Source organism: Sus scrofa, chromosome 6 (assembly GCF_054392235.1).
Source record: "Sus scrofa isolate SSC_HxYL_T2T_F1_AM1 chromosome 6, Sscrofa_HxYL_maternal_Yorkshire_Landrace_v2.0, whole genome shotgun sequence".
NCBI classification, from domain to species: Eukaryota; Metazoa; Chordata; class Mammalia; order Artiodactyla; family Suidae; genus Sus; species Sus scrofa.
The window spans coordinates 10,766,604-10,781,370 of record NC_139388.1 but is presented as its reverse complement, the minus strand read 5'-3'; the positions used below and the strand labels follow the sequence as shown (position 1 = coordinate 10,781,370).

Here is a 14,767-nt window from a genome sequence, read left to right as displayed (position 1 = left end):
AGGCATTCCCTTCCCCATTTCCCACCAACAGTGAGTGCTGAATGAATGACTTTTGCCAGTTGTGCTCAACGGTAAACTTAAAAAAAAAAAAATGTTCTCTGCATTCACTCTTCAAAAAGTTTATTGATACCTACTCTGCACGAGGAGGTGTTGTGAGATGAAGAAAATAAGGTCCCGGGGTCTCATTTTCCAGAGTCTAGAGGGAGAGAGGTCCCATGTGTAAACCCATCAATTCCAGTGCAATGCGGTTCCCATGGGAACAAGGCATGACCAGTCTCGGGGGTAACCAGGGAAGGCTTCAAAGAGGAGGTCGGTCGCACTTGACTTGGTTCTCCGTCACCAGGTGGCTTCCTGCTTATCACTATGGTTATCACATCAGGGGAGTCATGAGAGTGGTGGGCAGCTGTCATCAGAATCAGAGGAGATCTTAGGCTGAGATCCCTTCCAGGCAGATTCTGGATGTCCGCTTGTGTGCAAGAATTTATGTGAGAAGAGATCCCATGGAGAAAAAGTAAGAGGGATGGAGAGCCTTCAGGACCTGAAGAAAGGATTGTTATCAAAGGCAGCTTTTGCTCTGATAAATGGCTTCCAACTGTGTAATTCATGAGGAGTTCCAATTGGAGCCACTCTTGGGAGAAGGGGAGGAAGGGGAGCTGGCAAGACTGCATTGACAGGCAGAGGCAGTGTGCTGGCATGGGAAGATGCCCTGTCCCTGTCATGTGGGTTCCACCAAAAAGATGTAAGATCATAGACAAGTGACTAACTCTCTCCGAGCCTTCAAGTCCTTAACCTGCCAAAGTCAGACTGGCTGTCGCTGGACTGCATGTGACAGCACAGGTAGAGTCCCCAGTTTAGGGGGGAGACTTAGGATATGCAACTCAGAACCATCTTCCTGGAAAACCAAAGAAGGAAGCAGAGTCACTGACTGTCACCCCCCTTTAGTCCAGGTGGCCCCACAGGCACCAGGTGCCCAGGACCTGCATGCAGGGCTCCCCGCTCCCAGATCAGGGACACCCCAGTGTGAAGCAGAGGTACAGGCAGGGCCCAAGGCACCATCAGGGGCACCTGTGTGAAACTGGTAACACCTGCATGGCACTGGTCCCAGCAGCGCTAGAGAATGAAGGGACCCAGAAGATTTCCAGGGCTGTGCAAGAGGTGGCCAACCCCCTGAATGTAAAGTTTCTTTAGCAGAATGAGAGCGAGAAACCTGGGAGGTAAGTGGCAGGTCTTGCAAGAGGCAGTACAGAGAGCTCCCTGGCAGAGGTACACACAGGGGGATGCTGGGAAATGCTGACCAACTGGCCCTGGAAAAGAACACCCTTATGGGTAACCTTGGCCAGTTCCTGAGCTGTAAAAACTCTCCATAGGGACTGGTATCAAATTACCAACATGAAGGCACAGTTGGGGAGAGATGCAGAGAGCTAGGTCCCCTGGGACCCGTCCCCTGCAGCCAAGTTCCCTGGGTTGGCTGATGATGATAAGACCACTTAGAGGGTGGATTGTCTCAGGCAGCCATCAGGCACAGAGCTCACTTTTGCTGGTCTCCTGGATGGAGAAACCCTGGCTCTGTGTCTGCTTGCCCACCTCACGCAACGTCACTGGGAGAAATCATCTCAGAACATTCCAGAATGTTTACTATGAGACTGCATTAAAAAAAAAAAATCAATATCCAGCCAACAAGGACCTACTGCAGAGCACAGGGAACGATACTCAATATTTTATAATAACCTACAAGGGAAAAGAATCTGAAAAAGGATGTGTGTGTGTGTGTGTGTATAGATATGAGTGAAATCACTGTGAAAACTGAATCACTGTGCTATATACCTGAAACTTACATGACATTGTAAAACCGACTATACTTCAATTTAAACAGAAATAAACATTTTAAAAAATCACCATCCAGAAGCTCCCTCCCTCCGTAGACCTTGGGTCCATTTGTGCCTAGCTCTTTAGGCCTCTGTTAAGCCCTCTCACCCCCAGCTCGCGTCCCTCCTGTCCTCATCCTAAACTTGCACTGAGTTCAACACTGAGATGCACTGTCTTTTCAGTGTCCCAATTCCCCCACCAAGTCCTAAGCTTCCTCAAGGCAGGGGCAGACATTGCGTTCAGCTGCAATTCCAAGTACTGGGTGTGCTAGCACAGGACCTGAAATTTCATAAATACTAGTGTGTCTCTTGGCTTCTCTCCCTTGAGGAAGAGTGCTTGAGCGGGGCCACAGGATGTGTTTGCCAAAGAGCTGGGCAGTTTCAGGCTATGGAAAGCTACAGTTTTCTCACCACCCGTGATGACAGCCAGGGCCTCGAATCACTGCTTAGCGCCTGTGTCGAGAAAATGGTGATAAAAGCAAGGGTGGGGATGAGAGACTGGGGTAGGAGCTCAGGAAACAATAGAAGAGTCATGGTGAGGCTCTCTGTGATTAATTGCCAAGTGGAGGCGCAGATAATAGGAGCTGCTGGAGCTCAGAAAAAGCCGAGCATGCTTACGGAACCTGCAGAGGATAGACACTCATCTTTTGAGGGTGGGGCTCTTTCAGTGGCTTAAAAGAAGAAAAGGAAAGTAGAGCTGCGAACGCGAGGAGCGGGGTAAAGGATGCTGATAATAACAATCACGACAATGACAATAAAAAGTCGGAGGAAGGGCGTCCCCTTCGTGGCTCAGCGGTAATGAACCCAACTAGTATCCACAAGGAGGCAGGTAATAGAGGATTGAGTAAAAACTTGTCTAAGGGTGAGAAACAGTTTAGCAGCAGGTTGTAGATCAATCCCGTATCAATAACAAACAACAAATCTCATGGGTAGTGAGTAATTGAATTAGGGTGCAACTCAATTTGTCGAATCGTGAGGGAATGAATTGTGGCCACGGGCTGGCTACAGAGAGGCCACTACAGGAAAGCCTTCCAGGGATGAAATTGACTATCTGGGCTTCATAAATACAGAGTATTTTGTGTATTTTATTATTGCTTATACATTGGGGACTACCCATTCTCTATGTCAGTACAGTTTATCATAAAATTATGTATGTAGATCTAGGCCTGCTTGTATTTTTTCAGAGTTGGTTGGCTTACTGGAACACCACTAGCTGTGAGCAAGTTCCTAATATGTAGGAACTTAAAGTCCATTTGAGACCAGTGGTTGGAAAGAAAAGGCATGGATGAAGGAAGAATTGGGGGACAGAAAAATAAAGTACATTGTTTAATGCAGGCAATGTCTCAAAAGACCTGGTGAGTAGATGGGAGGGACCCATGTTGGAGGGATCAGAGCTGGCCTCTCAGAGGAGCTGGACTTGACCCAAACCTTTGAAGGAGCTAAGGACACGGAAGGGAGAGCCTTCAAGGCGGGAGAATGTGTTGGTGGTGTTTCCTCACTTTGTTAATTTCAAGACCAAGCCATGGAAGCTGATGAATGGATGCAGAAGTAACATCAAATAGAGGGAGAAAAGATGCGATGCAGCCAGTGGGGGAGGCGGAGGGGCTGTCTCCTAAGCCAGAAACAAGACTCAGAGACAGGGGTTCAAGGACACTTACTGGGAACTGGACCACCCAGTGGGACAGGTGGGAAAGTGGGGTCAGAAAGGAAAGGCAGTCACTGCACAGGGAAGTGTGGCACCAGCAATGCCTGCGGGTGATTGGAGGTTAATCCCACAGGGAGTGGAGAGAGCAGAGGAAACGCCCTCCTCAGAACCACCCCCTCTGGAGGGATGAGGGCACCAGAGTACTTCAGCCTCAACTCCCAACAGTCATTGGTTGACAGGTGGCCCGAGGGTGGGCAGTACGAATTCTCTGGCGCTTCTGGCCCTCTGTGCAGGCAGCATCAGTGAGAGGGAGCCTTTGGACGAAGAAAAGGGCCAGCAGCACTGTGGGATCAGGGAGGATGTGGGGCCAAGGGCAGGGCCGGGATCACATCCACTGCCCACGGAAGTCAGTGTGGGCTTGTGGAACTCCACAGCAGGGATTCACTGTGTCCTTTTTTTTTTCCCCCACAAGGTGTTTAAATTTGATTGGAGTATTGTTGGTGTACAGTGTTGTGTTAGTTTCAGGTGTACAGCAAAGTGAATCAGTTACGCATATATCCATTCTTTTTCAGAGTCTTTTCCCACATAGGTTATCACAAAGTATTGAGTAGATTTCCCTATGCCGTACAGTAGGTAATTGTTACTTATCTATTATATACATAATAGTGTATATTTATTAATCCCAACTCCTAATTCATCTCCCCCCACCAGTGTTTCCCCTTTGGTAACCATAAGTTTGGTTTCCAAATCTTTGAGTCTGTTTCTGTTTTATGAGTAAATTCCTTAGTACCATTAGATTCCGCATATTAGTGATCTCATATGACATTTTGTCTTTCTCTGGCTTACTTCACTTAGTATGATAATCTCTAGGTCCATCCATGTTGCTGAAAGTGGCATTGTTTTATTCTTTTTTATGGCTGAATAATATTCCACAGCACATATGTACTACCTCTTCTTTATCCAATTATCTGTGTATGGACATTTAGGTTACTTCCATGTCTTGCCTATTGTAAATAGTGCTGTAAGTACACGGGTTCGGGGGGCGGGGGGGCTTGAGCAAAGATGCATTCGTGGACATGCTGCCTCCCCAGGAATGTTCCTCATGGTAGGACCACTATCACCCCTGCAACATAGTACAGAAAACACAAGGGGTTTGGATTCAGAAGATCAGAGTTTACTTGGTCTGCCTAGTTGCTGTGTGACTGTGAAATTCACGAGGTTCTTATCTTCTCATCTGTGAAATGGGACTATTCCTATGTTCCCCATAAGGGTGTTCTTAGGATTCAAAATATGCATGAGGGAGTTTTGTAAATTGGTATTTTGACATCATTATCATGTGTTGAAATTTCAAAGAAAGAAAGAATAGGATTTGCAAAAGACCCTATAACGAGGTTTCCCTTTTTTTACCCTATGCCTACAAGGGTGCTTCTTATGACATATAAATTCTGCTCCTTTTTTTTTTTGAAAGGTGGCTATATCTTCAAAGCCACCTCTGCCATTTTTCCATGTCGTTGTTGGCGTCCTGGGCACACAGTGCCCTCTGATTAGTGGCAATGGCACTGCTGGTGACATCGGTCAGCCTCACAGTCACAGCCCTGTGAGCAGGGGTTCTAACAGATGCTGCTTTGATTAAAAAAAAAAATCATCCCTGTGTATTACTTCAGTGAATCAAAGTTTGCTATTCATCCGCCAGCACTTGAAGGATTGAGATAAGAGAGTGTCTGAAATAATTTGTCTCCTTGGCCTAATGGAGCCTCTGAAAAATAACCTGATTCTCGGAGTTGCCTTGAAAGCCTCACTTCATTAATTGAGGGCCGATTTGGAAGGACGATGAGAGGGAAATAAAAGAAGGGGTTGGAAGAAATCTAGGCTTTATCAAGTAAGTATTCAGCTGGAAGCTGGGAGGCGGAATCAGAAAGGGAGAAAAATTCAGTTAAGATCAAACAGGGAGGGGTAAGCCGTCTTGAGCTCTCAGATCCAGATATTATGGGGAAAGGTGTGTCTGCGCTTTACAATTTCAATGATATTACCTTTTATTAAAGTATTTCCTTTAACCATATCATCTTTATCATTAGATAATAAAAATTGCTAAAGGGACTGGAGTGAATCCCACTGCAAATCTAACAGAGATAATGCAATTCAGTCCCGCGCAGCCCAAAGACCCTGTCCAACTTGAAACCACTGCGGGAAAGAAGGTGCTCTTTTAACCCAGCCCAGAGACGTAACCACACTTTCTTTATGCTTTTCTTTGTTGGCAGCTTCCATTAAGAGGGGGTGTATGAGACCAAAGAAAACTGAGGCTCAGACTGATAGAGGATGGAGAGAGACTTGGATCCTTTCCGTCTATTGAAGGGTCTCTGCACGCTGGTGCCTTGGCTGTTTGGTTCCAATGAATTTCTGAGAATGTAGGAGACATTATTACAGAAGTGCGCTGAGGGGAAGTGAGGGAGTTGTTGTGGTTTGTTCTGCCTTTGAATGGGAGACACGTGGGGTGGGAGGAGCCTGAATTCCCAGAGACCCCATCTTCACTCTCAGGGGAGCCATAGGAATGGAAATCAACTGGAACCAGACACTAATGGTCTGGACCCATAAGACCCTCAGGATCCAGGCAGCCCCTTGCCATCGTCCATTATTTGCACGCGCGCGCACACGCGCACACACACACACACAACCGAGGCAGGGAGATAAAGAGCAGAGACAGAAGCATGAATCTCTTTGAGGAAAAGGACACGCTTTGAAGAATGTCATGACCCAGTAAGCATGGGAATGGGGGAGTTAGGGGGATGCGAAGCGAAAGCACGAAGGAATTTGCTAACTGGCTGAAGAAACTGGAAGGGTCTCTCCTTGACCCCTCACCAGCTGGCCCGGCAAGCTGTTTATTCCATGTTGTCTCAGAGGCCAGGAAAAGGGCCTTTGGAAACGTTCTTCTCATTTGATCCCAGTTAATGGCACTGCTGCCCACGCGAGATCTCTGCACCTCCTCCGACACACAGCCAGACACGTAACTGGGTCCATTCTTCCCTCTCAATTTCTCTTGAATCTAGTACTCTCTCTCCACTCCTGTGGCCACTGCTATCATCCCACCTGCCATTTCCCCTCAATTAGACCACTTTCCTGGTCACCTGTCACCTGCCCCTGTCCCCTCGACCCCTGCTCTCCAGGGGCCAACACCACAACATCAGGTCCGGACGCTTGCTGGGTGTTTAGATGCTTACCCATGGGGCACCTGGGTGACTTGAGCTGTGGGGAGGATGGAAAAACCTCTCCTAGTCATTTGTCAACGTCCTGCTCCATCCCCAAGAATACAGTCCTCAAGCGGGAAGGAAGGGTGTCAGCCGTCCTTAGCTGGCCATGACCTTACCCCTTACAGGGAGGTAAACAAAGTGCCTTGAACTTTCAGTCCATAGATGGTCTACTTGGTATGAGCTCCAGAGGTTTATTGTCTTCTGGATCATTCCCCTCCCTGGACACCCTCTAGGACCCTGGCTCCATCCTGGAGGAGCACCTCTGTGTATCACCCAGTCTCCATCCTGCTGTGTAGCCAAAGAGGCACACTGCCTTGCACGCTCTACAAAAGGGGCATCCGCAAGCCAAACACATTTCCTCTTGCCGACATCTATAACCTCCCCAGAATACAAGTTCCACATGTGACCCTTCTAAGGTACCTGACCCTTTCTTCTCTCTTACCCAGAGGCATTGCCCTCCACACACACACACACACACAGTGGTCGAGGAGAGATAGGAAGAAAGGGCACAAGAAGAGAAAGAAAATCCTGTTCTTCCAGACTTAAACCAAACATCACCTCCTCCAGGGAGCCTACCTTGTTTGCTCCCTAACAAGCGCCAACCATCCCACCTTGAGTCTCCCAGGACCCCTTGGTTTCCTCTGTTTTATGCCTCACAACACTCTCCATAATTCCTACTTTGCCTGTCGTTATCCTCCATCCAACTTGGAGCTCCTTGGAGCCAGAACCTCCCTTTATATATCTCTGGGTTCAGAATGTACAGCACAGTGCCTGGCCCAGGACAGGCTTCCAGTAAATGTCTGCTCACTGGCATAAGTGCTCCCTCCTTCTCTCTCCTCTCTTACCCTCTTCCCCCCGCACCACCTCGCCACCGCCATGGCCATGAGTCTAGCATGGCTAGTAGTTAACATTTAAGCTGCTTGGGAATCGTGTTATCCATCATTCTTTCCCATCTGTGAGAGCTTTGGCTAGACAGACAGTGCCAAGGCAGCCATATCACCTTTCACGGTGGAAGCTGTGCCAGTGGGAAAGGAGGGGAAGGGAAAGAGCACCAAAACCAACCAGCCACTAATGAGAAGTCCACTCAGAGCTTCGGGATGTGTGCGTGTGTGTGTGTGCGTGCGTGTGTGCGTGGGGATGCTCACCCACACCCTAAGCATCCAGAGGAAAACAGACAGCTGCTGGTGCTCCCCGAATTGCAAACCTGCTCAGGCCCGTGGGTGCTGGGTGTTGTACCTAGACCAGAAAGCTGTTTTGATTGGAAGGGATGCTGCGCTGATTAGTTGAAACAAAACATTCTCTAATGAACAGAAATAGAGCCTGGAGCTGGGATGGGAAGTGTTCAGCAACAGTGTTGCCAGGCAGCCTGTTTAGAATTAATTAGAGGTACAGAAAGGAGGCACCCCAGAGCACCCCCTCCAGCTCCATGGGGTTGGGGGGCAGTGAGCAGGGGGTGGGGTTACGTGAGTATTCTTGGGTGAGTTTGAGCTGCTTTCTCAGATGCCATCTTGTCCAAGTGATGGCTCTTCTATTGCATGAGCTAAAGTGAGTCTCTGTGTGAAGAAGGGGAAAGACCGCTATTACAGAGAAAGAGAAAGGTATTACAAAAGGACCCTCACTCGCTAACGGTCGCTGGCCCTTGGACGTCTAGAGCAAGAATTCAGAAAGCAAGAAATACCTAGAACTATTCAGATAGGCTCAATATGGAGCTCCTGCTGTGGCGCAACAGGATCAGCGGCATCTTGGGAGCCACTGAGACATGGGTTCAATTCCCAGCCTAGCACAGTGGGCTGGGGATCAGGCGTTGCCACGGCTGTGGCTTAGGTCATGACTGTGGCTGCAGTGCCTGGCCTGGAAGCTCTATATGCCAAGGGGCAGCCAAAAATGACAAAAAAAAAAGGACAGGCTCAATATATTCAATATATGTCATTTATCTAAAAAGCAAACCAACACCAGACTGGTTACAAACCTAAGTCCAAAAGGAAGGGCAAAGTGGTTGCTGCTGGGACTGTATAGAGATGACAAAATCAGACAAGACCTAGTTCAGCTCCTGGGAACTTTTACTTTGCAAACAGTTCTAACCACTGCCCATCCTGGCTGCTTCTAATCTGGTCTGATGTGGGATACAAAGTTTCAAAAGGTGGAGGAAACCAACAGAGGTAGATCCACTTAGCTGCCAAAGTGATAGCCAGTAATCCCCAGAGCGGACCTCCAAACAGCTGTCCAAAGTTCTCCCCAAAACACAGCTGCCACTTACAGTAAGAGCACTGTAAGCCCACAAGCCTCTTTAGTGCTTGAAGAATCTCTACTGACTTAAAGACTTTAACTTACAATCATAATGATGACCCTGTATCTCTGAAATGATTGAACACTGTATCTAAACATAAGTATTAGATTCTCAGAGGACTGAGTGTCTTAATATATGTGCTCGTACATATTATGTCTGCATATGTATTATATGTATACACTATGTATATGAATTGCATGTGTATGTATAGTGTATATACTTGTATATATACACACAGACATATGCACACATATAGAATCTATCAGAAGTTAACACAGATATCCATGCTTCTAGATGAGCAGTGGCAAGTAAATTTTCTATTACATGCCAATTTCAGTGGCTTGCCAGCAGCTATCTGAAAATCTGTGTGAGGAAGGATTCTGAGGCCAAATCTTAAAAGGAAGAAAGGCTTCCTTAAGAGGTGATATGTGTGTCATGGGACTTGGGGGTGGGGGTGGTGACAGGCTTCCTGATCTCTTCTAGTCGGGGCAAGTCGGAGCCCTAGGACACTAAATCAAGACCCTATGGCTCCTCATCCTGGCGGAATTGCTTTTACAGAACAGGCTTGCCATTTTCCAATCTTACACCAAGAACTATTGCAGTAAGAAGAAATTCTCTTGTGTATTTCATAGGAGTCTTCGAAGAAATTGATCCATTCCAGAGGTTTCCCTTTACAAGGACACAGGGGGAAATACATTCGGTGGGAGGTAGAACTATTAAGAAACTGGTTAGCTCCAAATTTCCGAGGACCACAAATTCTGTAAGGAATTATGTTTCCCTCCTGCAATGGCTGTGGGAGCCAGTTAGGAGTGCTCTTATAAACCTATCCAGGGCCTTGTCTATGTATGTATTTGACCTTCTCATCTTAACCGACTTAATTTTATATCTCTATTAATATTTTCCCTTTGTCCAAGTTTGGTCACTCTGAGACTTTCAGGCATATGCCTTTTTCTAAGGTCCCTCAAGTCCTAATTGATTAAATGATAATTAGGGAATCATGTACACAGTAGAGAATTTTTTTTTCAGATTAGCACTTCTTGACTACCTAGAAAAGTCAAGCGTGCCGAACACTGCACTTGCTAAGAATGTGTGTGTGTGTGTGTGTGTGTGTGTGTGTGTCTGTAATACACATGGCTCTTAGCATGTATCAGAATTAAAAGGCACAGTGTTCAAGCTGAGCTACTCAGAGTCACAGTTAGAGTAATTACCAAGGCCAGTTCCATCAAGGCAGCCAAGCTAGACACATTCCAACTGAACAAAGAGAGCTGGGGCCATTGTCAGAAGCGTGCTGCTTATTAACAGCTGCAAGGGAACATTCTTCTGCTTTGGCCTCAGAATGAGAGATTAATTCCTTAGGAAGAAAAGACAGGCAGCTGCTGGCAGACTGTCACAGCTGCGGGTGCCATGAAGAGAGCGGTGTTGCGGTGTGTGTTCACAAGGACCTGCCTCATGCGGAGGAAGCAGGAAAGGATCCAGCCTCTCAGCTAGGGGCAGGGCGGGGAAAAGGGTGTTCATGTTTATGAAGTGCCTCCTGTGTTGTGTGCCAGGCACTATGTTAGGCACTTTTCCAACATTCTCATTCAATTGCCACACCCTGAAACACTTCCCATGGGATGGGGGAGGAAGCTTAAACACATCAGCAGCCTTTTAGCATCTTGGAAATGTTGGAGTTCCAACTGGATCAAAAGGATGGAGGAGGAAGCAGCAGCAGGGGATGCTTCATTTAGCACAGAGGGACCAAGCCCCTTCCCCACCACCACATAGCTACGTGGCTATGACAAGGCAGAGGCAGGATTTCCACCGAGTTTTATCCATTTTCCCAGCCAATGCAGTCTGCACCGTACCAGTGCCCCTCAAAGTGTGGTCTGTGACTCTCCAGAGGTAGAATTCCCGGGAGCCTCATAATGCAGATTCCAGGGCCCCAGCCTGGACTGTCAATTCAGAATCGTGGCTGATTTCTGCACATGCTCAGCCCTGAGAATCACGGCATCAGACCTGGTGGCGTATCAAAGCCGGTGGTACTATCTTGTCACAGAGGGGAGCTTTGGAAAGTTGGCCCAGCTCATGATCCCTGCCCCTGGCAGCAGGCTACATAGCCTGAACACCCCCAGGACCTCAGCTTCCCGAGGCCAATTTTGTGGCGAGGGGCAGCTGGGAGTTTCTCAGCCACCAGTTAGGAGCCGGAGAATGGGGGCTGGATGGGGGTCCAACAGCATACGCTAAAAGGAGCGATCTCAGGGGCCCGGAACCAGGGCTTGTCCCTGGGAGGATTCACTTGATCAAAATCAAGCAGACTTGGAGTTCCCTTGTGGTGCAGTGGATTAAGGATCCAGCATTGTTACTGCAGCAGCTCGGGTCACTGCTGTTGTGAGGGTTTGATCCTTGGCCCGGGAATTTCCATATGCTGCAGGTGCAACCAAAAAAAAAAAAAAGTCAAGCAGACTTCCTCCTGCCTGGGCCCAGGGCTTTCTCCTCTGGGCCTTGTTTTCCCCATCTGCAAAGTGAGGTGGATGGGCAAAGCATGTCCCCAAGGCCCCTTATTTATCAAAGAGTCCACCCAAGTTGGAGAGCGCCCCTTCTGAAAACACACTGCCTTCCCTAAAAAAAAAAAAAAAAAAGACTGCTGATAAAACTGCCCAGGGCAGCTACAGTGAGCTTAGCAGTCCCATGCTGACCTGTCCCCTCAGCTTATTTGTCAAGCTGGTCATGCCACCACCAGCCTTAATGTCTCCCTCCAGGTTTGGGCCCCGCCCCTTCACCGTCCCTTTTCCTGGCATGGATTCGGATGTCCATTTATGCAGCTGTGAAATGGACACACCAGAGGATGGGACCCCCATACACACACCAGACCGGCTGTAGGACACTGAGCATTTGAGTCACCCTCTCTGAACTTCACTGTCTATATCTGTACACAAGACAGATAGATGTCTGCTGTACAGAGACGGACAGAGAGCCGGACTGATGCACACCTCAGCCGCCCCTGTGTCTGCCTCCGTCTGAAACTCTTCCTTCAGTGTTGCTGTTTCCTGGGGGCTGAGGATCTGGTGGTCTTTCTTGTGACTGCGGGCAGGGTCTCTGTTTCACCTGGAACCCACCCTCCCACCCCCAGCATCAACTCAGCACCTTCACTGAGTCCCATAAGACACCTGCCACTCCCCCCAACTGCCCCATCACACGTACATCAAGCACTTTGAACTTTAGCAAATTTGCTGTTGAGTCAGGGGTGTGTGGGGGTGGGGGTGGGACCACATCAAGAAGCAAGAACCCTCAGCCTTTAAGCCCCACGATCCCCCCGCTTCTTTCCGTCCCCCCTCAGCCTTCCTCCTAAGACTGTCATGGTCTTCTCCTTCCGGCTGACAGAGGAATTTCTTTTTTTGCCCTTTGGACGTGGTATCAGCAAACACCTAAGCTCTGGACCAGGGAGAAGGCCAGCTCATGCTCTGTCCCTTTTCTTTTCGTTAAAGGATTTCTTTGCAAACGTAAGGCTCTCCTGGAAGAAGAATTCTGGTGCATACACTTGTTTCTATCTCATCATATGTACACAGAAGGTAAATACACCCTGGCAAGGCTTTTGAGAGGATGTGTGGTCCTTCATGAGTATGAAGCTCCTGGCAGAGTGTCCCACTCATGGGAGGTCCTTAAGTCAGTAGCCCATTTGCCCTCCCTGCCCCCACCCACTAACCGATGCTGCCAACTGGGTGGATGGACTGCAGTAGGGCTGAGGGGGCACTCAGGATGCAGGAGTTAAGGGGGTGCTCACTCTCGGATTTGCATACAGCCTTGAGCACAAGAACCTGCTTGAATCTCGCCTCATCCTGGTCCTCGCCCTCGTTACAGCACTGTCTGTCCTGTGTGGTTATTTGAATCTGACATGTGTGAAGCTGATCCCAGCTTTACTAAAGAGTTATTATTTGAACTTGATCGGGTTGCTTCACCTCCTCTCTAAAAAAGATCAGGCTCAGACCCCTTAACGGAAGGGTTTGTTGAGGGGGTTCAGTGTGTCTATAAATGCAGAGGGCTTCATTCAGTAAATGCTGCTTTTCTCTGACCAGAGCTAATCGAAGAAAAAGGGACCATTTCAGCTTCCCGGGTTCTGGTGTTTTCTCTGCTTCGTTTAACAAAATGAATTCAGCAGGAGATGAGACTAACCCATACTATTTTTCACAGTTTCCCTTCCGAAAATCAATTTTGCTTTTTCCCCAGCACCGCAAATGATGTAAAGTCCAGAGGAGAGACTAAAGGAAATTGAAAGAATAAAATAGATTGTGGACTTAGGGAGTCATTGCTGGATCACACGACGGTGCCCTTTGAGCAATCTTTAAAACAACATAAAAAACCGGAAGCATCATCTTTCTTCAATTCCCTCCCCCACCTCTTGCTTTGAAAGTCCTTGACCATGAAATTGACTAGATGCTTTATTTGGGCCTTTGATGATCAATGGTACATGTTCATTTGATCCTTTCCAGCCAATGATTCATCATGAAAAAATAATGGAGAAAAAAAAGTAGAACACTCAGAGATATGGTAGTTGATGAAGCACGTGGAAATGTGGCCAGATTTTTTTTTTAGTATCTCAGAGTGAAAAACAAAATTGGCTTCGCAGCCCTCCCCAGCCCCTCCTCCCCCAACACCCAATGGTTTTTCTGACCATGCAGATTCTTGACCTACAGCTTTGGCTGTTTTCAGCCCAGAGACACAACCCTGCCTCCTTCTTCATGCAGTCTCCTCTGCAGGGGCATCGCTCTCCACGTGTGATCTGGAAAGGGACTCTGTCTGTATAGGTCACTCCCACCTGGCTGGCCCTGAACTTAACTATAGATCAACCAACCACTTCCTCCAGATTTCTAGGTCCTTTATACGTTGACATATTCTTCTGTCTGCTTAGGAATTTCTTGTTTATTTATAGAGAACTTCGTACCCTTCACATGGTTTGTAGGCTTTGTGGAGAGTGAGTTTTGCCATCATGCCCATTTTACAAATGGAGAAAGTGAGGCTTGGCAAGTTTCAATAACATGATGAAGACTGAACAGCGAGTAAGAGGCAGAACCAGAATCGAAACCAGTGAGTCTGGACTCTTAGCCACAAATCTGCCCTGTCTCCCCATGGGGACCCTAGATACACCCATCCATTCACATCGGGCCATCTGTCCTGATGTTGCAGTTCAGGAAATGAAATTTGCCACAGCCATCAAGTTTCCAAAGTTCTTTTCAAATTCTTAGCATTTCCTATCCAGAGTTCTAGCCCCCTTTGTTCATGAAACTCCAAAGCCCATTGACCTCTAGTTCGGTCCTTCCCTTTACAAGTGTAACGCCTTCTCTTCACGCTGTCAGAATAACAAGGCCAAATTGTGTATCTTTGGTGTCTGCTGAGCTCAAGGGGAACATTCTCCCAGGAGGACTTATTCACCAGCCCGTTTTAATGTTGAGTCCAGTCCAAGACCCCAGAGCTGGCCCCCCTTGGTCAAGGCCTGAGGGCATTAAGCCCTGACTTCCAAACACTTGTTACCTGTGAAATGCCAAGGAACCCATCGTCTCTGTGGTCCCCAGCCTCCTTTCTGACAAATGAGTGTCAGATAATTCCCAACGAGAAAAGCTATGTAATCAACCAGCACAGTGCTAATGAAAACACACTTGGTGTCCGCTCATCCCACTGCTGTCACCACTAGTATTTCGCTCTTACTATTATTCCAACATGGATGGAGGGAGGCTGTCTCTCAGCTTCTAAA

At 47.8% G+C, this 14,767-nt stretch overlaps 2 protein-coding genes across 7 annotated transcripts in view; one reads left to right on the top strand and one right to left on the bottom strand.

The window, feature by feature from the left end:
- Nucleotides 1–14,767, bottom strand: part of LOC110260909 (uncharacterized) — a 255,762-nt gene that overhangs the window by 131,213 nt on the left and 109,782 nt on the right. The gene's annotated exons all lie outside the window — the stretch shown is intronic.
- Nucleotides 1–14,767, top strand: part of VAT1L (vesicle amine transport 1 like) — a 161,495-nt gene that overhangs the window by 101,550 nt on the left and 45,178 nt on the right. The window lies entirely within an intron of this gene.